This window comes from Dermacentor albipictus, chromosome 1, assembly GCF_038994185.2.
Source record: "Dermacentor albipictus isolate Rhodes 1998 colony chromosome 1, USDA_Dalb.pri_finalv2, whole genome shotgun sequence".
Lineage (NCBI taxonomy): Eukaryota > Metazoa > Arthropoda > Arachnida > Ixodida > Ixodidae > Dermacentor > Dermacentor albipictus.
The window spans coordinates 181,833,022-181,858,240 of NC_091821.1; the positions used below are offsets into that span (position 1 = coordinate 181,833,022).

General features: G+C 44.5%; 1 protein-coding gene across 2 annotated transcripts in view; it reads right to left on the reverse strand.

The window, feature by feature from the left end:
- The window catches only part of LOC139053093 (probable G-protein coupled receptor CG31760), a 180,405-nt gene that overhangs the window by 145,414 nt on the left and 9,772 nt on the right, over nucleotides 1–25,219 (reverse strand). The window contains exon 1 of one of the 2 annotated variants that reach the window (XM_070530249.1): nucleotides 13,002–13,030. The exons of the other annotated variant lie outside the window; for it this stretch is intronic. The gene's annotated coding sequence lies outside the window, so the exon portion shown is untranslated. Of the gene's footprint in view, nucleotides 1–13,001; nucleotides 13,031–25,219 lie in introns of those variants that run through there. 2 annotated transcript variants of the gene reach the window in all.

A 25,219-nucleotide genomic window follows, 5' to 3' on the forward strand; every position in this document is an offset into this window, starting at 1 on the left:
GGTGTTGCCCTTGTTTGCACGAAAGCGACGTGTAACCGTTCTATTCATGTGAAGCAAGCTGCAGAGGCGACTCCACCTCTTTTCCCGGAAAGGCGTACTCGCACAGCCGAAACACAGAGCAGTCCACAGCAAATGACTGTATCGAGAAACTTCGACGTTGGAACAAGCTCCAGTTTATATAGTGTTTGGCCAAGGGCTGACCTTTGGAGACAACTCTTGAGACATATATTGGTGCAGTAAAATGATTATAAATGACGAGAGATAAAACTCGAGGAGTTGTAACGAAACCGGAGGTGTTTTCTTTTTTTCTCTTTCTTCAAAAACATTCAAAGTTTCGTCGTTGGTGCCTTTCGTTAAATAATTGGCAACCAAGGAGCGCAGAGCGACTACACTTCTTCAAAGCATGCAGCATGGCTATATGTACATACATACTGTCAACTGAAATTAATACTATCCCAAGCCGAAAAGTTATTCATCCGAAACTCCCTAACTTTCTATTTGCTTCTCCTTCCCTGCCTTCTCCCCCCCTCTCTCTCTCTCTTTGTTTCTCGACAAGTGAATTCTGCCGGTGAACGTTCGTGCTTCAAGTCCAAACAAATGCAAGAGGTTCTTAGGTAGCTTACACAAAAAAATTTGAGTGCGCAAAAAATTATTTCCTTTTTTTATTTATCAGGCTTGAAAGTTGCGGCATGCCGCAGGTTAATAACACCTTTTTTATCGTCTTCGTAGGCACTGCAGCCACTTGCAACGATACCCTACGATGCACCGCGCAAGCACTTCGCGTAGTCCCCGTGCGCTCTGAGCCGTTTAAGAGAGGTCACACTGCTGCGGATTTGAGTAAATGCGGCTATAGCGTTCGCTATCCGCAAAGGCAAAGTTTGGGACGTTCATTACACTGATGCTTCCGACGGCTGCCCATTCTGCCTCGCCCCGTTACAGACGCAGACGGCAATTCGCTGAGTAGAACTTGTTACTGGGCGAGTTGGTTGGGATCTAAAGTTGGGATCTAAATCATTGTTGCGCCAAAAAAAGGAAAATAAAGACTGACAGCCCGTTTGCTCTCTGGTCCAAACCGCTCTCTTTCTGTTTCTTAAATTTATGCCTAGCATTCTTCGTTCCATCGCTCTTCGTGCGGTCCTTAACTTGTTCTCAAGCTTCTTTATCAGACTCCAAGTCTCTGCCCGATTGTCAGCACTGGCAAAATGCACTGATTGTACATCTTCCATTTCAATGATAATGGTAAGCTTCCAGTCAGCAGCTGACAATGTCTGCCGCATGCAATCCAACCCATTTTTATTCTTCCGTAAGTTTCCTTCTCATGATCAGGGTTTCCGTGAATTATTGGCCTAGGTAAACGTACTCCTTCACAGACTCTAGGGGCTGACTGGCGATCCTCAACTCTTGTTCCTTTGACCGGTCATCATTATCTTTGTCTTCTGCATATTAATCTTCAACCCCACTCTTACACTCTCTCTGTTAAGGTCCTCAATCATTCGTTGTAACTCGTCTACATTGTTGCTGAATAGAACAATGTCATCGGCGAACCGAAGGTTGCTGAGATATTCACCATCGAGTCTTACTCCTAAGCCTTCCTAGTTTAATAGCTTGAATACTTCTTTCAAGCACGCAATGAATAGCATTGGAGGGATTTTGTCTCCCTGTCTAACCCCTTTCTTTATAGACATCTTCCTGCTGTTGTTGTGTAGAATTAAGGTAGCTGTAGAACCTCAGTACATATTTTCCAAGCTATTTACGTAAGCATTCTGTACTCCTTGATTACGTAATGCCTCTACGACTGTTGGTATTCCTACTGAATGAAATGCCTTTTCGTAATTTATGAAAGCCATATAGAGAGGCTTATTGTACTCTGCGGATTTCTCGATAACCTGATTCTGATTAATGACATGGATGTGATCCATTGTGTAGCATTCTTTCCTGAAGCCAGCCTGTTCCTTTGGTTGACTAAAGTCCAGTGTTGCCCTTATTATATTGGAGATTATTTTGGTAAATATTTTATATATACTGGGAGTAAGCTAATAGGCCTATTATTTTTCAGTTCTTTAACGTCTCCCTTCTTGTAGATTAGTATAATGTTTGCATTCTTCCAGTTTTCTGGGACCCTTGCAGTCGATAGACACTTCGTATAGAGAGCCGCCAGTTTTCCAAGCATTATGTCTCCTCCATCTTTGATTAAATCGACTGTTATTCCATGTTCTCCTGCCGCTCTTCCTCATTTCATGTCTTGCAAGGCCCTTCTGACCTCATCGCTTGTTATAGGAGGAGTTTCTGTATCCTGTTCATTACTCTTTCTAATGGAGGTATCCTGACTCCTCTGGGTATTGTACAGGTCAGTATAGAATTCTTCCGCTTCTTTTACTGTATCTTCAAGATTGCTGATGACATTACCCTGCTTATCTTTCAGTGCATACATTTTGGTTTGTCCTATGCCAAGTTTTTTTTCTCACTGATTTCAGGCTGCGTCCATTTTTTACGGCTTCTTCTGTCTTTCTCCCGTTATAGTTTCAAATATCACTTATTTTCGCCTTGTTGATCAGTTTTGACAGTTCCGCGAATTCTATCTTATCTCTTCGGTTTGGCAATTTCATTCTTTGTTGTTTCTTTTAGGTCCTTTGTTACTTGGGAGAGCTTGCCTACTGGTTCTGTGGAGTACCGCAAGGCGGAGTGTTGAGCCCGACGCTATTCAACCTAGTGCTCGTTGGCCTAGTCAGATGCTTGCCCAACACAGTTCAAGTATCAATCTATGCCGACGACATCTGCATTTGGGCGTCTGCTGTAACACCACTGCAGGTACGAGCACGGCTACAAAAGGCAGCTACCTTAACATCACTGTACTTGCGAAAACAGAACTTAGAGCTGTCTTCAGAGAAATGCTGCCTTGTTACTTTCACTCGGAAGGCAATGAAGCGTTATTCTGTAAGTGTCAACGGACAAGCAGTTGCAAATGCACGTAAACACCGCTTTTTAGGGGTAATTATCGACCGCGACCTGTCATTGAGCCCGCACGTTTCGTACCTAAAGAAGAGGTTGCTGACAATAATACATCTCCTCAAGTTTCTCGACGGAAAGTCATGGGGCACATCGGTGCGATCAATGCTGCAGCTTTATAACGCCTTGTTCCTCGGCTTCGCAAGATACAGCCTCCGTGTGCTTGGAAACACCTGCAAAACAAACCTGCGTGTACTCCAGGGACTACAAGCTCAAGCCCTAAGGACGTGTCTCGGCCTTCCGAGGGGTGCGTCTACAGCGGCAACGATTGTCATAGCTCGAGATCACCCAATAACAACGTACTTGGTAACCGACGCTCTCAGAGCGCATATTCGCCACGTTGCCCGACTACCTTCTCACCACCTTGCCGCTCTACCCGCAGAAAGGCCACACGCAGCTATCAGTCGTATGATTGTTGCCAATCGCACCTCATTGCCAATGAACTACATGCCTGCAGCAAGACCATCCACACCTTTATGGTGCCTGCACAGACCTGAAGTACGCCTCACCATCCCAGGAATCACTAAAAAGGCTAACATGCCGTCGTTTGCCCTGAAGCAGGCCACATTACAACTTATACATGAGGTGCACAGCGGCCGCGTACACGTTTACATCGATGGCTCAGTCACATCTGCATGTTCAGCTGCTGCTGTGGTGATACCAACAAGATCCATCGAAATGCAGCTAAAAACGTCGCATGTATCATCAACGACAGCTGCTGAACTGGTGGCCTTGCGTGCGGCTCTCCATTTCATTCAGGAGGAACCACCGCATGCATGGTCAGTCTTCTGTGATTCCAAGGCAGCCATACAGAGTGTACTCTCAGCACTGCGCCATGGATCACATGAACAGCTCGTCGCAGAGATCAGAGAAGTACACCATCGCATAGTTGACGAAGGACACGATATCATATATCAGTGGTTGCCTAGTCACTGTGGCATACACGGCAATGATCGAGCAGACGCAGCTGCCCGATCTGCCCATGACGGCGTCAGGTGCGTTGCCATTCCTCTTTCGAGAGCCGACGCAGCGAAAAAACTTGCCGTACTGGCAAACGACCTGACATTAGCTCAGTGGAATTCATCCGATTTCACAAGTGCACGACTTCATACCCTGGACCCTACTTTACAACTCCGTATTCCGCCCGAGCTTCCACGACGCGACTGTACCCTTCTAGTTCGTCTATGGCTTGGAGTAGCATTTTCAAATGCGTACTCCTTTCTTATCGGAATGTCCGACAACCCACTTTGTGACTTCTGCGGGTGCAATGAAACAATCGCGCACCTTCTTTGTGAGTGCTCTCGTTTCAACCCGCAAAGAGCAGTCCTCTCAGTCACCCTAGACAAACTGGACAAGCGCCCACTGTCAGAAAACAAGATCCTTGGACACTGGCCTACGCGAACATCAGCGCGATCGGCTATGAAAGCGCTGCTGCGGTATTTAAAAGACACTGGACTTTCTGACAGATTTTGACTTCACTGTGTGACTCAGGATTGTACGGTGCACTGCATCACAGTAGGAACGCCTTTGCGGGCTGCGTGACAGTGCCCACAGAAACAGTTTGTGTGTACGTGCGTGTGTGTGTAGTTTTTTTTTAAATCCTTCTCCCTCTCACCTATCGCTTCCCCTTTCCCCTCCCCCAGTACAGGGTTGCCAACCGGAGATAATCTCTGGTTAACCTCCCTGTCTTTCCTTTGCCTTTCTCTCTCTCTCTTGCCTACTGGTTGCCTTGGTGTCTTGCCTCCCACTTCAATTGCTGCCTCTGAAACCAGCCTAGTTACGGTTCCATTCATTAGCTGTATGTCATCATCATCTCTCTGTTCTAAGGCTGCATATTTGTTTGCAAGTACCAGCCCGAATTTATCTGCTTTTATCCTTACTGCCTCTAGGTTGACCTGTGTCTTCTTGACCGATTTCACTCTTTCTCTCTTCAAATTGAGGTGAATCCTAGCCCTCACTAACCTATGATCACTGCACTTTACCCTACCTATCACTTCTACATCCTGCACTATGCTGGGATCAGCTGAAAGCATGAAGTCAATTTCATTTCTTGTTTCCCCATTAGGGCTTTTCCAGGTCCACTTTTTGTTGCTACGCTTCCTGAAAAAATTGTTCGTTATTCGAAGCTTATTCCTTTCTGCGAATTGTACGAGCATTTCTCCTCTATGACGTTAACGTTATAAATGACGCCCGCAGTACCACACTGCTTGTAAAACCATTGATCGCACCTTTACATTGTCGATATCAGTTATTTTACGTAGGCCTTGTATGGCGCTACGGTTTAAAACGTCAACTGCTCAGACATTTTTGTCCGGGTTTACTCTTTTTCTCACGTCTTTCATCTCATTAGGTGCGATTTCTCGTGCAACGATGAGTGGACCTGCCTGTTTAGTAGCCGCAAATTGTTCGTCGGCTCGAGGGGCAGGAAGAGCACAGTGTGCGGCCAGTGCTGCGGTGCACGCTTCATGGTAGAAGCACTTGCCGACGAAGATGCCTGCAGTAGTCTTCTTTTTGCTGTTCCACTCATCCCGAGTTTGAAATCATCGTCCGAGGAGTCGCAGCTGTCCGAGCATAACTGACTGGCCTGGCTGTCTGTATCGCTCGACACGCTCCCACGTTTCCTGGACCTTAGCCGACATGACGGCTGGGCACCAGGAAGGTCTTTGGAGTTCTCTTAATCCATTGCCGCAAGGAGGGAGCGGCAGCTTCCAGAAATGCAGGGGAAACAAAGCGAAAGAGCAGACACAAAAGTACAAGTGTTCTGTCAAAGAATCAGTTCTTATTCCTCCCCAAAATAAAGGGACCTGTAAAATAAAGGAAGAGTACACGTCCAAAGAAAGGGGCATAGACGACGCACGGATTTACGTTATCCTGTGACAGCAGCGCACGTCGGGTGAAAGTGCTGTCTTTTTGTTGAGGTTAGCGTCTGGACCGGACGCTCCCAAGACGCAAGTTCTATTCCGTCGAAGTTCATATGAATACGTCTACCTCAAATGCAAGTGGCTGCCATTTCTTTTACAGCCAGGAGAATGAACTGGCATCTAAAATTTACATGATGAGCGCCGCCCAAATCCTTCCCCAGCACGGTGCGTGGGCCGGCAACTCTAAATAAACGTGCCTCGCTCAGAGAAAAAAAACAGCATTTGCTGCGTGGGTCAGGAAGCGTACTGAAAATTCTGTTGGTCAGCTACTTAAAAGCACAGAATGGCAGAATGCTTGAATGTGGTGTTTGTTTCTTTGCTTGTGAACTTTGTAATGCGCGTTGCAGTTATCGGTGCCGCTGAGCCTATTTATTTATTTATTTCGAATACCTACAGCGCCCGAACGGGCATTATTGTAGGGGACTACAGAAAGACGGGAATCAAATTAATGAGTACATACATACATAAAAAAACGTTTCCAGACACATCGGATACTGACAGGTGAACAACACTCTTCGTTACCCATCTAGAGACAAATACATGAATAGGATACTATTATACATATTAATATGCAAACTCTGCAGGACAGACAGACAGACAGACAGACAGACAGACAGACAGACAGACAGACAGACAGACGGACGGACGGACGGACGGACGGACGGACGGACGGACGGACGGACAGACAGACAGACAGACAGACAGACAGACAGACAGACAGACAGACAGACAGACAGACAGACAGACGGACGGACGGACGGACGGACGGACGGACGGACGGACGGACGGACAGAAAGACAGACAGACAGACAGACAGACAGACAGACAGACAGACAGACAGACAGACAGACGGACAGACGGACGGACGGACGGACGGACGGACGGACGGACGGACGGACGGACGGACGGACGGACAGACAGACAGACGGACGGACATCAAAAACCAAAGCGAAGAAAAAGACCAAGCTGCACCAAACGGCTTGGTGACATAACAGTGCATCAGAAGTTGAACATCAAACGCTGCGGGTGAGTAGAGAGAGATGAGGGAGGGGCAGTAACAATACGGTCTGGTAAATGATTCCAGTGATGAATTGTTTTCGGAAAAAAAGTAAACTTAAAGATATTCACCCTGCACCTGTATTCACGTATTTTCACTGAGTGATCGGTTCGATGAGACAGATAAGTTGGTGGCGCAATGTACATGTCCTTGTCAATACCAGTTCTGCCCTGGAATACGTTATATAAAAGACACAATCTGAGATATTTATTTTATTATTTTGGGGGTTTTACGTGCCAAAAACACTTTCTGATTATGAGGCACGCCGTAGTGGGGGACTCCCGAAATTTCTACCACCTGGGATTCTTTAACGTGCAGCTAAACCTAAGTATGAAGTAGTAAAGGCAAGGCGCAGAAGACCAGGACTTAGGAAGAAGAACGCAAACGACAAGACTGGCGCCACTCACAACTAAGTTTATTTTCTCAACAAGCCTGCCTTATGTAGGTCATTCACGCCGAGTCACGCACAAAACTTTAGAAGTAAAAAAACAGCGATCTATCGACCATTCAGGAATGTTATCTGCACGGCTATCGAAAGACCAAACAAGAACCACACGTGGATCAGCACAGGAGGCAATTGATCTGGTACAGTCTTTTTTCCAAGCCAACGGGGACAAAATGTCCCGCCATGTCTGATTTCAGCTGTCTGCGAAACGATGCTCCAAAAACTATAGCACCCGCCTCTTATCAGGGAGCCAGTTTCACGCAGTTATGTTGCGGTAATTCCGTGCCTTCATAAGGTATCGCACAACATTAATTTTTTTTAACTATGGGGTTTTACGTGCCAAAACGACTTTCTGATTATGAGGCACGCCGTAGTGGAGGACTCCGGAAATTTCGACCACCTGGGGTTCTTTAACGTGCACCTAAAGCTAAGCACACGGGTGTTTTCGCATTTCTCTCCCATCGAAACGCGGCTGCCGTGGCCGGGATTCGATCCCGCGACCTCGTGCTCAGCAGCCCAACACCATAGCCACTGAGCAACCACGGCGGGTCGCACAACATTAAGAAAGTGGCAAGTAGGCATAACGTTCAGGTTGTTTTCTCGGCGCCTTGCAAGCTGTCTAAGCCTAGTGCCATGAACGGAGAGAAACGCCCGGCTTGTTCGATCCAGCATCAGAAGAAGTACACTTAATGCAGGACACGTGTAGTCTACCAAATCCCCCTAAGCTGTGGTCGCAGCTATATCGGACAAACAGGTCGATGTTTCAATGAGCGTGCAATGGAACATTGTCGCAATCTGCGCAACAAGGAAGGGAGTTTCCTTGAAGAGCATCGCAGAGACTGCTCTAATTGCCGCTCTCAGTTTGACAAAATTAAATTTTTGAAATATGGAAAAGATTGGTATGAGCGGGAAATTGTGGAAGCCTTTTTCATCAAAAAAGAGGGAAACGAATGCGTCAGCAGGCCGTCCATTATGCTTAGTGACAAGAAGACGACTTTTTTAGATGGTTTCATTTAGCCCTCTTGTTAGAGGGATTTCATTTGTTTCATCGTCTGTCTTCCTTTTATTTAACTAGCTTTTATTTTGTTGACGATTTTCTAGTGGCTCTTAAGATTTTGCTGTTTTTGTTTTGTTTTGTTTTTTTGACGCAGACGCTGTTCTTAGACCTTTATCGTTCATCACTTCTGTCCATTTCATTGTTTGTCGCGTGGTTCTTTTTTCGCGCGGTCACATGTTTTATCAATTTTTAGGTGAGTGACTATTAGAGATTTTAGTTCTGACGCAGACACTGTACTTAGACGCATTTTGCATGTTATTTCCGTGTTATTCATTGGTCATTATTCCCATAGTCGTGCGGGTTTTATCACTGACTGGGCCTTAGGCGTTTGAAGTGTGTTATGTTGTGGATAGACTGGTTGGTAGTGAAGTGTAGACGGTACTTTTTATGTCTGGTTTTTTGTCCCCGTTGGCTTGGAAAAAGACTGTACTAGATCAATTGCCTCCTGTGCTGATCCACGTGTGGTTCTTGTTTGCTCTTTCGATAGCTGTGCAGATAATAACATTCCTGAATGGTCGATAGATTGCTGTTTTTTACTTCTAAAGTTTTGTACGTGACTCGGCGTGAATGACCTACATAAGGCAGGCTTGTTGCGAAAATAAACTTAGTTTTGAGTGGCGCCGGTCTTGTCGTTTGTGTTCTTCTTCCTAAGTCCTGGTCTTCTGCGCCTTGCCTTTACTACTTCAAGCATGAACCAACTAGCCCAAGCAAGAGTTTTACTTGAGCAATTATAAATATAAGTAGACGGGTGATTTCTCATTTCGACCCCATCGAAATGCGGCCGCTGTGACCGGGATTCGATCCTGCGACCTCGTGCTCAGCAGCCCAACATCTGAGATATTTCCTCCTATCTTCAAATGGTGGCCAACACAGATCATTCCGAATGGTGGTAGTGCTTTTCCTGAATCCATAGTTGCCAGAAACGAAGTGGGAAGCACGTTTCTGCACATGCTCAAGCTCATTTATGTTTTGCTTTATGTAAGGATCCCATGCAGAAGAGCCATACTCTAAAACTGGGCGGTTAGGTATAATAGTTCTTTGAGTTCAAGAGGGGCTCGCTAGAAATTTCTTCTCATAAAATTGAGTGCATGGTTCGCTTTGGATGATAAGTCGTGAACGTGTGTGTTCCATGAAAGGTCAGTGGCAAACATACCTCCCAGATATTTATAATCTGAAACCTCAGTCACGCGTTCACCGACTAAAAGCTAGCTATTGACTTGAGGATGTCTTTTTTTCGTGAACATGATTGTGTTGCATTTCGACAGATTGAGAGTCATCTTCCAATGCTGGCTCCAGGAAAGAATGCAATCAAGATCCTGTTGCAGCCGCTTCGAATCTGCTTCACAAAGGATACTGCGGTAGACACAGCAGTCCTCTGCATACAACCTGATTGAGCTGGACACATATACTGGAAGATCATTGAGATAGGTTAAAAAGAAAAGCGGCCCTAATACCTAACCTTGCGGGACACCTGATAACACTGGTGCTTCTGATGAATTCACTCCATCCAGCACTACGCACTGCTTTCGTTCGCTCAGATATGCCGTTATCCATGTCAGCAACTTAGTCGGTATGTTAAGGGCCGATAACTTCTGTATTAAGAGATAATGTGATACAGAATCGAAGGCTTTTCTAAAGTCTGAAAATATGCAATCCACTTGATTAACACTGCTTAGCGATTCGGCAATATCGTGAGTAAATTCTATTAATTGTGTGTCGCATGAAAAACCACTTCTGAACCCATGTTGAGTCCTCCAAAAAACCTATTGCTTTGAAGATGATCAATTAAGTTGGTGTAGATTATATGCTCAAGAGTTTTGCAGATTACGCTTGTTAGAGAAATAGGCCTGTAGCTGCTGGTGTTAGTTTTATTTCCAGTTTTGTGCACAGGCACTACGTTTGCCCGCTTCCAGTCAGAGTGCAGTTCACCTTGTTCAAGGGGCTTTGTGAACAACGTTGTCAAGTAAGGCGAAACCGAAGAAGCACAATTTTTTAAGACATGATTGGAAACTTTGTCTGGGCCGGGGCAGAAGCTACTTGATATTCGTTAGCAGTAAAGTAACACCATGTTCTGTAAATGTTATGCCATTCATTTGCGTATTGGAAGACTCTGGTACTTCTATAATCGTATCGGTTAGTTGTGAAAACACTTACTGGAAGTATGAATTAAAATGTTCTGCCTTTCTCTCAGGATTTCCAGCATAATTCATTCCATCGACTACATCTGGAACCGTGCTTTTGGTGCATTTTTTATCTGTTATATATTTCCAAACTTCTTTTGGGTTTCTTCTGACTTTTACATAAAGGCTCTGCATGTACAGGCTTCGTGTCCTTCTTATTTCTTTTATAACAATCTTGTTTGTTCTTTCAACTTGACCCGCTGTGGTTGCTCAGTGGCTATGGTGTTGGGCTGCTGAGCACGAGGTCGGGGGATCGAATCCCGGCCACGGCGGCCGCATTTCGATGGGGGCGAAATGCGAAAACACCCATGTACTTAGGTTTAGGTGCACGTTAAAGATCCGCAGGAGGTCGAAATTTCCGGAGCCCTCCACTACAGCGTGCCTCATGATCAGAAAGTGGTTTTGGCGCGTAAAACTCCATAATGAATTAATGTTCTTTCAACTTGGAATGAAGCATTGGGCTCGGTGACTGACAATACCTACGTAATAGAAGACGTCTTTTGTTTATCAAACCCCAAAGTTTCTTGTTCATCCACCGCTTATCACTTCGGCGCTTTGCCGAAATGATATGGCTTGGGATGAACGTCTGGGTTAGCGACAACAATTTTGCTTTTAAAACATTCCATGCGATGTTGATATCAAAGAATGGGCAAAGCGACTGGAAATACAGGAGAAATGCATCCAGCGCATGCGAAATGGACCAATAGTCACCACGTTCGCAGAAGAAAACTTTACGTGATTGAAAAATGCAACGACATGCTGTAGCAGAGGATAATTTTGCCATAACCACTTCGTAGTCACGTATGCTGGGAATTGTGACAGCTGAAGACACAAGATCACGATCATTCAAGAAAAGTAGACCTAGTACATTTGCACGGCTTGATCCAACTCTTGTTGGCATGTGTACAAACTGAAACAGTGAATGAATTCACGGAAGGTGGTGCACAGGAGAGTTGTGGCGGTAAACTTCGGCAGCAAATTCCTTACATTGAACATTTGGAAGGTGGAAATCCCCTCTGAGGAGGAGATATGTGGCACCTAAGCTTAGTAAGATATTCATTTCAAATATAGGCTCTGCGTTGCTCATTCCAGGTGGTCTGTAAAACGCACCAACAGCCAAAGACGAACCATTTTGCAGTGACACTTTGCACCAAACTGTTTCGCATGAGTCGCTGCTCACGCTAACGTTAGTAAATTTCAGGCTGTCGTGAACCAAAACAAACACGCCTCTGCCATGTGTGTTGCGGTCTCTGCGATACGCATTGTACTGAGGGGGAAATATTTCGCAATCGCTTATTGAACTGTCTAATCAGGATTCCGTTCCTCTCACAATGCGCGGTGAGGTCATTTCTAGCAATGAATGGAATTCATTTATCTTACTTTTCAGACTGCGGCAATTTACAATTACGCATACCAGATCATTCGCACTACTTGCTTTATTCCTGAGCGATTTCTTTGGTGGCTATATTCTGGTCACTGAATTTGTTGCATAATCATATACGAACGTTTGTTTGTCCATTGTAAGCTTGTTATACCGTACCTTAAACTGTCCTCCATGTCCACGGGCGAAGGATGCCAGCTGTTTCCTTTCAAATTGTATGCGTAGGGAAAATTCGTAACCTATACTGAAATCTGTATCTTTAAGCTTTGCGCGAATGCCGAGTATGCGTTGCTTATCTTTGAAAGATAACAACTATTATTGGTCGGGTTTTGTCAGGTATAGGTAACTACCCAGCCGGCGATTCCTTTCTACAGAGTTAGGATCAATTTGTAGCCCCAGTTTCTCAGAGCAAAAAGCAATTATCTTTTGTTCAGAATCAGATCAAGTCTCCTGTTGCGCATCTTCGAGGCCATAGAAGATCAAGTTATTTCTTCGAGACCTATTATCAAGGTCGTCATGCAATGCCTGGAGTGTGGTACGCGTGGACGTAAGTTTATCGCCGCCAGCGACAAGGCGTTTAACCTCATCTTTTAGCGGGAGAACAGACGCCACGTTATCTTCAACGTACTTGATTTTTGCTGTTAGTTCAGCTATCTTGTGTTCAAAGTTCTCTCGAATAGAGTGAATTTCATTGAAAAGTTCGGAACGCTTTTGCTGGATTGTGGGTATAGTCAAAATGGTGTCGAACATTTGCTTTTTTTGCTCTGGTGTAAGGGGCTCTGGGTTTCCCGCGTCGTCACCGGCTAGCAACAACATTTTCTGGGCAATGTACATTTCTTTTAGACACTCCACTGTCATGCACAACATTCGGTACAAACGCAAAATATGTATGGTAGGACCTGGTGCCGACTTCTTGAATGATTTTTCGGTAACAAAGCGATATGAAAAACCAACCTGAAGAAAAAGACGGCGTAAGCGTCCAGCTGCCATGTCGGCGCCGGATCCCGCAGTGGTTTGCCAGAAGAGAGCCTTATGTAGCCTACTACCCTCTAGGGTTGTCCAGGGTTGCCAGTGGATACATTTGGTAAGGAGCGTTGGCAGCGCTGTCGTGTCCAACGGTGGCCGGTCACACAGGTCAGCCGGGCAGATTTCGCCGATGGAAAAAACGCCCTCTGGAATGAAGCACGTTTCCGATACGGTGCCTTGAAGAACGGTAGTTATCTGTAGCAACTGAAGAAAAAGACGGCGTAAGCGTCCAGCTGCCATGTCGGCGCCGGATCCCTAAAAAATAAAAGATCGTGCTGCTTCCGTGCGTGGGCTAAAAATAACGGAGTTGTCATTGGACCTTAGTAGCTGATTTCCTCTACGTATCTTATTGTCATCATTTAAAGAATATGGCAAAAGGCTTGCGCCCTGGGTGGAGCTAAACGAACGTGCCAGGTGACAATAAAATGTATAATTCGCCATGAATACATAACGTCGTAGATGTCAAAGACAAGGTGCAAGAGGCAAGGCTCTGTAGTGACCTGACAACGTAAGGGAAGGAGAGCGAAAGCTGCAGCAACGAGAAGGTGACGAAGATTGGCGCTCGCGGAAGAAGAAATGGAGCTCGGCCAAAGAAGTTTCGGCACTGATCGTAACGTCGAGAAGCCAATACACGCACATGCACGCACACGCATGCGCACACACATCATGGCTTCAAGGCCAACCTGAGGACTTCTAGAAGAGTGCTATCCACAGCTGTGTAAGAACAATGGCAGATGCATGTGGCTCTCTGTGGCAGCTATGTAGACAAAGGGAAATAGATATGCCGAATTTCGGGCTCCTTAGCCCCCACCAAGTGGCTCAGAGGAGGCTCTTCTAGCCCAGTAATGGGTAAAAATGCATGCCAAAAAACTCACGCACTGTCAATGCCGAGTGCGCAGTGGCATCAGCGTGGTGCATAGTCCAACGCCCACTTTTCGACAAATTTGATCGCACGTGATGCACACTGCACACGATGCCCTAGACGTTTCAGGACCTCAATGTAGAAAGCTGCATTGACAGTTGACTTTCAGGTACACATTCGCAGAGCACAATTCCATGGCTGTCAGAAAACAGGATGAACCTGACTTGTATTGTTGCTTCGTTCTGCAGCGCTTTTCTTTTCCCCGTAGCTCACCTTCATTTTTCCACTCCTTGATCTGCGACTTCAGTTCGATGTCGTATTTGTATATACAAGTTTCGTCGCCAGTGACAGCCCTTTCCAAGAATTCATCGCTGTCTCCTGAAGTTTTTCAATCAGTGAGACATTATTTTCGTCAACAGTTTCGGCACCATCCTGGCGCACGCATTTTTCGTTTTCAAATTTTCACAAAAATTCCGGTGAACCGACAGCTTTCTGAAACCAAGTGCTCCTGATATTCTAGCAGTTATTCGACGGTCACTGAGCAAGAAAGAATGCACACGATCGATGTTTTGATCTTAGCATCTTAGGTGGAGGGGCGTCCTGATCTTGCATCATTTTGGTGTCTTTGCGGCCTTCCAAAAAACACTGGACCCACTTGAACATAGTTCTTTCCTTTGAGACATGCTATCCACATAGGCATTTTACAACAATTAGTAAACTTATGGACTATTTTTGTCCTATTTCGCAAGAAATTTGATGTTGACCATTTGTTCCATCTGTTCCGCGATATCCATTTCGACAAAGGCTAATGGCTATTCAGCAAATCGCACCGGTTCGCGCCGGGGCACCACAATGCACCGTTTCATCCAATCATCGTAGCCCCACCATCATCATCATCGTCATCCAATCATCAGCGCCGGTGCAATTTCCGAATTCGTCATTAATATGGGTTGCACAAAAAGTGCACGCATGAAATTCGGCCTTGTCATACAGAAGTGCTGCATGTACTATAGGTCAGCGGGGTCCTTTTGAGTGGAAAGAGAAAGAAAACGGCCCCGCTACACCCACGTCCACTTTTTGCTTACTGACTATATTAAATTCTGGGAGAAATCTCATATATCCAAGAAGTCGAGAAGCGACTGAACCGGACGGAAATAAGAGTTCACGCCGACGTCGATTCAAATGAAACCTCTGTATTCTACGCGTTGGCTTAGCAAGTGTTATATGAAGTGCTTGGAGAAGTTCTTTGGGTCAAGGTTGTGAGTCAATTAACTCTTCGCGTGCGATTTTGCAAGAACCCGCTCTCTACATTTTCCTGCTTCGATTTAGTTCTTTTTATATTACTGTTTATTAGAGCACCTTTTTGCTACTGCTTTTCTCTTCCTTCGCATATTTATTAGGCGACCGGAGCCTTTGAGAATCGCCGCACTTCCACAGACGAACAAAGGAGGATTGACAATTTCGTAGGAAACATTCCCTTCTTTTTTTTTTCGCGTGAAAAAGGGATTTACGTAACCATTTTATGATTGGTACACGGTTCACAATCTTTGCGATTGCGAAGTCCTGTAGGAAACTATTACTGTTTATTAGAGCACCTGTTTGCTACTGCTTTTCTCTTCCTTCGCATATTTATTGGGCGACCGGAGCCTTTGAGAATCACCGCACTTCCACAGACGAACAAAGGAGGATTGACAATTTCGTAAGAAACATTCCCTTCTTTTTCTTTTTCTTTTCGCATGAAAAAGGGATTTACATCGCCATGTTATGATTGGTACACGGTTCACAATCTTTGCGATTGCGAACTCCTGTAGGAAATGTTAAGCATGGGATCGAGGTAAGCGACAGGCAGCGCGCACTTGCATATGAAGCCGCGTTAAGGCTTGCGACTCTTGCACCCACGACATTGACACAAGAAGCTTCATCCCGTTAAGTCCAAAGCGCAAGACATGTACAGCGTGAAAACTGCGTCTCGTCTCGCGTTTTCCCAATACGACAGCGCTCAGCGGAGCCGGCAAAGGTGCAGTCGGTCGCAGATATAAAGTCAGAAGACGAAACTTGCCCGACAAAGGAATTCGGGAATTCAGGAATGCTTCAGGAATTCAACTGGAAAGCAAATTAAAGAATTCAGGATCCATCTTGGCCTCCTAAGAAAGCTCTGGGTACGCTAGCAAAAAGCAGGCGTCTCTCGCTGCCTATTCTAATTTTACAGACGCAGAAGTTTATTTATTTATTTATTTACTTGGTTGGTTGGTTGGTTGGTTACAACCAGGGCCGTAGAGGTGTTACAGATAGGAGTAGTAAATATTTACATAAATCAATAAAAAGAAGGGGGAGTTTTAACATAGGTGACCTTGAAGCACAGATTTGAAAGCTTCAGGTTCAGGAATGGAGACGATGCAGGCGGGCGGGTCGTTCCAGTCTGAGCTGGTCTTGGGAAGGAAAGAATTTAAATACTGGCCAGTTCTGCAATTTGGAATGCCGACTTTGAATTGTTTATCAATGCGAGACTATACGTAATTTGGATTAGTGCAGAGGCTTTGTTCGAGTGATTCGTTTGCGTAATATATCTTGTGGAAAGTGGAGAGCCGAGCAAGATGATGCCGCATGGAAAGATCTGGAAGTTCTAGGGCTCTTTTCATAAGTGTGACACTAGGTGCACGAGAGTAGTTAGAAAAAAAAACGAGCTGAACGATTTTGAACAAATCAATGACATTATATTAGGGTCCCATACGGAAGACGCATATTCCATCTTAGTTCGAACGACCGTTTTATACAAAAGTAATTTTAAGCAACCGAAGCAAGTGGAAAATTACGGCGAAGGAAACCAAGCATGCGATTAGCATTATTAGATATGTGTTCGATATGTGTTTTCCATGAAAGGTCACTGCTGATGTGCACGCCAAGATATTTATACGCAGAGACAAAGGATAAAGGAGAGCCATTAAGAATATATGCATGCGGTTTAGCTTTGGAAGGAACTCGTGTTACTTTCATTGTCTTGCATTTGGATGTATTAAGTTATATATATCGCACCATGCAGAAATGCTATTAATGTCATCCTGAAGAACATTAGTATCAGATGGGTTAGAAATTTCTCTGTATATAACACATTCGTCAACGAACAGCCTGATAGGTGATGTTACGAGATCAGGAAGATCATTAATATAGATTGGGAAGAGGAGAGGTCTTAGCACAGATCCTTCAGGAATACCTGATTTTGCTGATGAAAGATTAGGGTTATGGTCATTAGCTGTCACGTACTGAGTGGGATCACGCATAAAATATTTAATCCATTTTAATACTGCATCGTTTATGTTTAGTTTACTATGTTTAAAAAGCAGAAGAGGATGAGACACGGTATCAAATGCTTTAGCGAAATCAATGAATATGCAACCAACGACGGAGGAACGATCCAAAGCTGCAAAAAGGTCATTAGTAAAAGCGATTAACTGTGTTTCGCATGAATGATTTCTTCGAAAACTGTGCTGATTATCTGTAACAGAGGAATTGGATTCAAGGTGACTGACGAGGGCAGAATAGATGATTTCTTCAGGTAATTTGCATGGAATTGATGTTAATGATATTGGTCTGTAATTCAAAGGGCTGTTAAGATCACCAGACATGTGCACTAGAATCACCTTGCCCACCTTCCAGTCATCAGCGAGTGTACCAGTCTGCAAAGATTGGGTAAAAATCTCTGACAGCAAAAGAGAAGAGCAAGTATTGGTGCTTTTCAACAACTTGTTGTTATTATCGTCAACACCTGCGGAGGGTGACATTTTAGAGTTATCGACGAGTTAATGATACACTGGTTTGTGTTCGTATGCGATGCATGGTCAGAGTTCCTGAACATTTCCTTGCTGGTATATAACTTTCCGAGGTGCGGTACTTGGTTCCGCCTCGCTTCTCCCGTGCCTTCACTTCTTTCCTGGAGGTCTCTGCCTGGGCAGTCACTACGACTGCGTCATGACTGCCTGTACCAAGAACTATATGTCTGTATTTAGCCATTGCAGATAAGTTCAAAGATTTATGAAATGCGTTAAAGATGAGCCTTTGTAACTGTCACTGTGAAATGTCAATAAATGAAATGAAATGAAATGAAATAACTAACCTCGGATATTCCTAAGCGTGAAGATATTCCCCAAGAGTGAAGAAAAGAAAATCGGCAGAGACAATTAAGACTGCTTACATGTGGGAATGCGAAAGCATTAAAGTCCCCTTTGGTGAAACGCATCATTTTATGCACTCACTTATACACTCATGACTTGGCGCAATTGGCTGCGTCGTCACGTGCCCAGTGACGCACGCTCTAGGCCACACCCTCCAGTCAGCCAGCACCGTGGAGCCGCCGTGGTGTCGGGGAGGCGTGCTCGTCTCGCACCCCGGAGGCCCGGGTTCGATTCCCACCCAGACCGAAATGTATCGAATTTTCTTCTCAAAGCCATTTATTTACTTTGTTTACAGGAACCTCCCTCAGAAATTTGATGCCCAATCCGAGCATTACCTGACGTGTTCTTACTCTTTGCGCCGTCGGCCATTTTTGGTGCCATCGCTCGGTCACGCCGCCCCCGACGACGCCAGATTTTCGCGTAACGGGACATATAGGACTTTCGCATCAAAAAACTTAACATGCTTTACCTGAAGCACTCTCACTTAGCTGCAGAATAGTACACCTGCCCACAAGCGCTTTCGAAGCACGAAAAACCACCATAAATCAGGATTTTCTTTCGCTACCTGCCGGGAAGACAAAAGCTGAATAGCACACAAGGCGGCCGTCTCGGCGAACTGCGCAGTGACTTGCTCAGTTTCAGGTTCTGGCCGAGAGCAAGTGTTGATTCTTCGAGAGTTCTGCACTCTGAAAAAGTCTGTCGACAGTCCCCACGTGAACATTGCCGCAATAACCTATTCAACAAGTTCTGGACGCCCTAGTTGTTAGAAAAATACAATCTTTTTGTCAAACGACGCCAAAGCACTTCAGAAGAAGGGCCCTGAGGTCTTTGCGAAGTTCTAAGGATTTGACGGGCACTACCGTCTCTGGTTGTTGTCTGAGTGTGTCCAACCTCGGTACAGGATTATGAGGCCTGCTGGAACTTGTCGACACGTCTTTATGCTGCATCATTAAACACATCTGTTACCTTCGTAGCTAGTTTGAAATGTCCCAGTTCACACTCATAAGGGATTCTAGAGCACAGTGACGTCGGTGAAAAACAATGAGAGGTTTCAAATGTCACTCGAGTCACTAGGCAGCGTAAACGCAAAACCCTCCGCTGTTTTAATTTATGAGGTATTGAAAGAACTCACAAGTCCAGAAAAGTAATATGTGGATTGAGCCAGCACGGGGCAAGATGCTTTAATTATAGTTACAGGATACTCTCGCCATTGTGTAGTATTATACCTTGACACATTCCCATAAATCTCACTCTATCGATATTGTCCCACCCACTAGGACGCATACATACACTGTCATTGGTTCGCAAATTAAGTAAATCCTAAAGTGGTTAGGCCTTTCTTTTTCTCGATGGGTAAAAATAATTACTGCCAATTTTTTTTACCATGGTACGCCGCATTTACAGTGCTCCTCTGATATCATACCCAGGAAAAACTAGCCACTGGAGCTCTCTAAGTAAGGAATTAATTCGCAATTTGATCACGGAAAGATAGCTGGCACGCCAACTTTTAGTTTCTTTTTCCTTTTTTTTTCTTTTTTTTACCGGCTATGAACTGGTCCATTCCCCACTAACCTGCCTATAAGGTGAAATGCACACTGTAGCAGGTACTCTGACCGGTCTTCTCCCACAGAACTGACGACACCATACGAGAATGCCAATAATGCTTCGTGTTTTATAGAAATGAGCACCTTGAATAGATACTGCCATGCGCCTGACCACAGATTTTGCAATGAGAAAATACCCGTGTTCTTAGATTATCCAGGACGTTAAAGAGCCCTAGCTGTCAAAATCAAATCGTAATGCAGAATTACAAAGTTCGCCATAACCTTTCAGTTGTACGCATGTATGAACGTGAGCCACCTTTCTTATTCGCTATTGTTTAGCCATGACAGATGCCTTATTCTGTCATAGCTACCATGTTTCTCATGTTTCCGGGCCTTTCAGTGTTTTTTCTTAGCTGTAAAAGGGGAGCGCCGCACAATTTCAATTCTCTCTCTCTCTTACATTTATAATAGTGTAGGAAAAAATGGCTTATGACGTGCGCTTGAAAACACTGTAATTAGGGAGAAAATACTTGACCGGCGTATTTAGGCAGTAATTAAAGAGCAAAATATGGCATTTCGGCCCGTCATCATGCGGATCCGCGCCGCGATTCTCAAAAGAATAAGATAAGGAGCCTTAATTCGAAATTCCAGAGAAGACAAAAACAATAACCCTCATTGGCCCCCATAGTTCAACCTTCGGCAGTGTAACGAAGCAGTACGTGAAAAAGTACCATAATATACGTCGGCGCAGCACTTGCGTACATATGATGCTTCACTGACTCATAATAAGTATAACAATCTCAGCCGAAAACGCATTACGCAATACGTTCCGGAACACTAGATGCTTGCACTCGTAATACAAGGAACACTTGTCGAACAGATACGCGCGAGCGGTTAGAGAGACGAAAGAAGCTGGCATGAAAAAAACTGCATTGAGAGATGTGTCCCGTAGACAGGGGAGGGGGGGAGTACAATGGGCAATTGTGTGCAAAACGGGAAGAAAAAGGTGGGCAGACGTGAGGAAAATTCTCTCGCCGTGCAGTAGCAGTTCCAACGTTTCCCCTCAAAGTGGCCTAAAACTCACACATTATTGCTGGCTTACCCTGTAGGTGTATCAGGCACGAGTTCGGTTTTTGTCGAGGCTTCCCCAAAGAGACGCTACCTTTTCCTGTGTAGGCTTTTGTGGAGCATGTCGTTCACCGACGCCTACGCGTTCCGCATGCATAGGGATGCACATAGGCCGCAGCCGGTGACCACTGCAGGAAAAGATGTGTCATATTCTGGGCCTGTGCCCGCCGTCCTGTGCATGCAAAGAAGGTCACTACTTGGACAAGGGGCCCCTGTCGGAATAAATGATTCGACATCATCGACAGTACTTATCATCAGTACTTATCATCAGTCCCACCGTTAGGAAACAAACTGACGTTCTTCGATTTCCCAGAACAGGTTCTACATTTCCTGAGCCGTTCGTCCTCCCCCTTAATTATAATGGGTGATGTAAATATAAACATGTTGTCGGATGACATATCATTCAGACAGCTTGCTGGTCTAATCAATTCGTTCATGTGCACAAACTTAATCTCGGAACCCACCAGGCTCACGGCGCAAACGGCGACTTTACTTGATGTATGCATAACCAATATACGCCCAGTTGACTGTTCTGCGGGGCTGTTATCCGCTAAGTGATCGTCTGCCTGTATTTTGTTTCATTCCTCACACGCATAAACGAGGGGAAGGAGGGAAAAAAAGCTACGTTTTCACGCAATATCATTAGTAAATTTCCGTTCCCTGATTCTATCAACGGACTGGTCATGTGTATTTGAAAAACAAGATACAAATGCGCCATACGAGTTGTCGTTTTTTTTTTAAATGATTAAATCGTAAGACCAAGCGTTTTCGTTGAAATTCTGCAATCAGAGGAGTAGGAAAATGAGAAAACCTGGGATAAATGCTGCTTTGTTAAAAACGATAACACGAAAAACAAAATGTATCACTTGTTTGTAAAATGCCGGAATGGGCAACTGTTGACTGATTTCAAAAATTACACAAATAAGGCCACCGCTTATTTAAAGCAAGCAAAAATTAAGTACAATGAACGGTTATTTACTAAAATAAAACAATAACCCTAGGAAAGTTTGGAATGAAGTCAGAGACTTAACTTCTACGAAAAGACAACATACCGAGATAAACATAAAGACAGCCACTGGTGTGTTGACCGGCAGAAAAGCAGCAGCTTCTTTGAATTAATATTTCGTTTCCAGTACCGAGCATCCCGACGGGTGGGAAATCATGGCCCCACCTGTAGTGAGCAAATTCAGTCTAACTAAGCGATACTTTCACCTGTTACACCTACTGAGGTTGTGCAACTGCTGCTTAAAGTAAAAAAAACAACGTCTTTGCTGGGTATGACGATGTTAAACCAGTGCCACTGAAATATATTACCGGTATAATTGCACATGTATGTATTGCGTAGTTCACATCATAAAAATATTATTTGAAAGCGGTATCTTTCCAGATATTCTAAAATGTGATAAACACTTCAATACAAACTACCGGCCGACATCTGTTTTACCTGTCCTAATAAGGGTGTTCGAGAGTGCCCTGAATTGTAGGTTGCAAAACTTTTTCAGTAAATATAACGTAATTAGTGACATGCAATATGTTTTCAAAAAAAGCTTGTGAAGCAGCTCTTTTTAATATCAAACATAAGACAATAACAACTATTGAAAATAGAATGTACATATTGGGTTTATTTGTAGACATCAGGAAAGCCTTTGATTCAGCATGCCACAATTTATTAATTAGCAAATTGGAACAGTATGGTGCACGAGGTATCGTACTCGAAATTTTAGGACATTACTTAACAAATCGCTATCAATATGTCAGCATAAATAATGATGTTTCATCGCTTCTCAGGATCCCTTTAATCAAGTTCTTCATATCCGTATCGCACACGGAAATCATAACGGGTGTTCCACAAGGATCAATGCTTGGACCTCTTTTGTTCAAAATTTATATTAAGGACCTGTGTGACGTCCCCGAGTCTCCTCAATTATTTATGTATGCAGACGATACTAAGATGTTTTTCACAGCTGCTACTATAACAGAGCTCGAATGGAAAGCTAATAATTACCTGATGCCACTCTCTTGCTGGTTACAACAGAACAAGTTACAAATGAATTATTCTAAAACAAGATATATCATCTTTGCCCCTACTAACAAACCACGCAACTGCAATATAGCTATTCTTTTTGATGATAGGATGATAGAACAGGTAAAATATCGGAAATTTCTCGGAGTGTGGTTCCAGGGAGATTTCGCCTGGAACATGCACGTCGGCAAAATTGCTATGGAACTAAGTAGAACTGTCGGTTGCTTATACAGACTGAGCACACTGGTTCCTTCGCAGTTGCAACATTCCTTGTACTACGCACTTTTTTTATTCTCAATTAACCTCTTGCATAATAATTTGGGGCACTACTTCGCAAAAAATTATAATAAACTGATAGTACTGCAAAAAAGAGTCTCACGCGCATTCGAGGGATACCGGGGCCTTGTACAAAACTTTAGAACCAAGCCATCTTTAAAAAAAAAGATTCTATGTTAAAGGCAAACCAGGTCCACTATTACAAGTTGATGCAACACATTAAACAAAACAAATCACAGTATGTCCTGAATGTACCCGCCAATCTGCATCAGAGCTTACAGCAACATAACATGAGAACACCTAAAATAAGAACCAATTACGGGAAACAACTTGTCAGTTACCAGGCACCTACGCTGCTAAATCGCCTACGTGATTTTGATAGTGAAATCACGGAAGGGCCAAATAAATCATATATTTTCTCATCGCGAACAATATTGGGTTTGTCTGAGTAGAACCGTAGTATAAAATGTCAGTCTTTTCTTTCGTTTGCTTTCGGGTTATAATTGTAGTTCGAAACAAAATGTACCTAAAGTGTATTTCTTGAAGACATGTTGTTTTCTTTTTTTTTCTTTTTTTACGAAAATTTTCTCCGCTTCGCAACAATATTTTGTATCCAACACTCCAGTTAATTTCGGTATGTCTATATGATTTGTATGCTGCATACGGCTTGCGTGCGGTATTGTTGTAGGAGCAGAAGCCCTCGCCAGGCCACACGGCCTCAGATTCTTCCGGCTATATTACTTTACTCTTTCGTGCGCTGAGAAAGCGCGGCTTTGTATTGATCAGCCTGAATTGCTTGCGATCGTCTGAGTCTGAGTTTGCGGAGCTGTCCTCTGAACATATTTCAACAAAAAAAATGACAACCATTCCACTCTGCGAAGATGGAATGGCAACGAAAGCTGACGACAGTAAAACCTCTCAAACGAAAAGCAAAATGCTTCAGCTGCCATTCCATCTTCACAGAGTGGAATGGCTGTCATTTCTTGCGTTGCGAGTCTGGCGTCGTTGCTCGCTCAGAGGTGCCCGGGCTCGCGATTGTCGTTTTCGTTCAGCATCGCGGGAACGTTCTTCGTCGGTGTTCGTTTCGCGCCGGCGCCGTTTACATTCTCGTTGTTGTTCCCTCCTGCGCTCCTCGTACGCATGTTGTTCTTCGGTTGTACGAACTATACGTTTCCTCCCCATCGATAACGCAGCTGTTTTTAGCGCCAATAGCTCTCCTGCTTATATACTGCGATAACCTTGACCTCACGCTATTGTTCACGGCGAGCGTTCTAATCTGTTCCGCATATTGACACCTGCGCCGCTACGCTGCACCCATATTGTTTGTTAGAAATCGCTAAGTCCGTTTCTATTGCCGGACGCCAAAAAAACTACGGAAGGTTAGTCATATACAGCTTTCGCTGTAAAAGTGAGCGCGTTTTGCTTTTATAACATATTAAAATCGTGAAATAAAAACCAGCATGTCGTTTTTTGAAATTTATCTTTATACCTGCACAAAATAATCCAAACCCTATAGGATAACATTCGTTTACTATAGCGGGGCACGCGCAGTCGTGTACAGCGTTTACGACTTTCTACTGCTGATCGCAAGGTCCCAGATTCCATTCCTGGCTACGGCGGCCGCATATAGACGGGGGCGAAATGCTAAAAGGCTCGTGTACCATGCTTTGGGTGCATGTCGAAGAAGCCCACGAGGTCAAAATTAATCCAGACCTTTGCACAACAGCGTCCATTGTAACCCACCGTGCAGTTTCGAGACATGCTTAAACAACACAATTCAATTCAGCTGAACTCAATTAAACTTTTATTTAGAACGCACGTTAAGGAGGCCCGGGAGGTCATCCATGGCACCTTACTACCGCGTCTCTCACTGCCCAGGGCGGCGATTTTGTAGCGATGCCTTTATCAATGCTATTCCTTCTCGCACTTTTTCAGTGGTCAGAGCGACGCTCCGCTAGCGTTATCAGTGGGATCAGCCGCCGGTGAATGGTGGATGATAAGAGCGGCATAGAATCGAGCGGCAGGCATCGCTGCAAAATCGCGGTCCAGCAGGTGTTGCTTTGGTGTAATAAAGCCTATTAATCTGACCTTGTCCAGCACGACGAAACAAAAGTGGAAAATTCTGTTCTTGCACTGCCAACCCT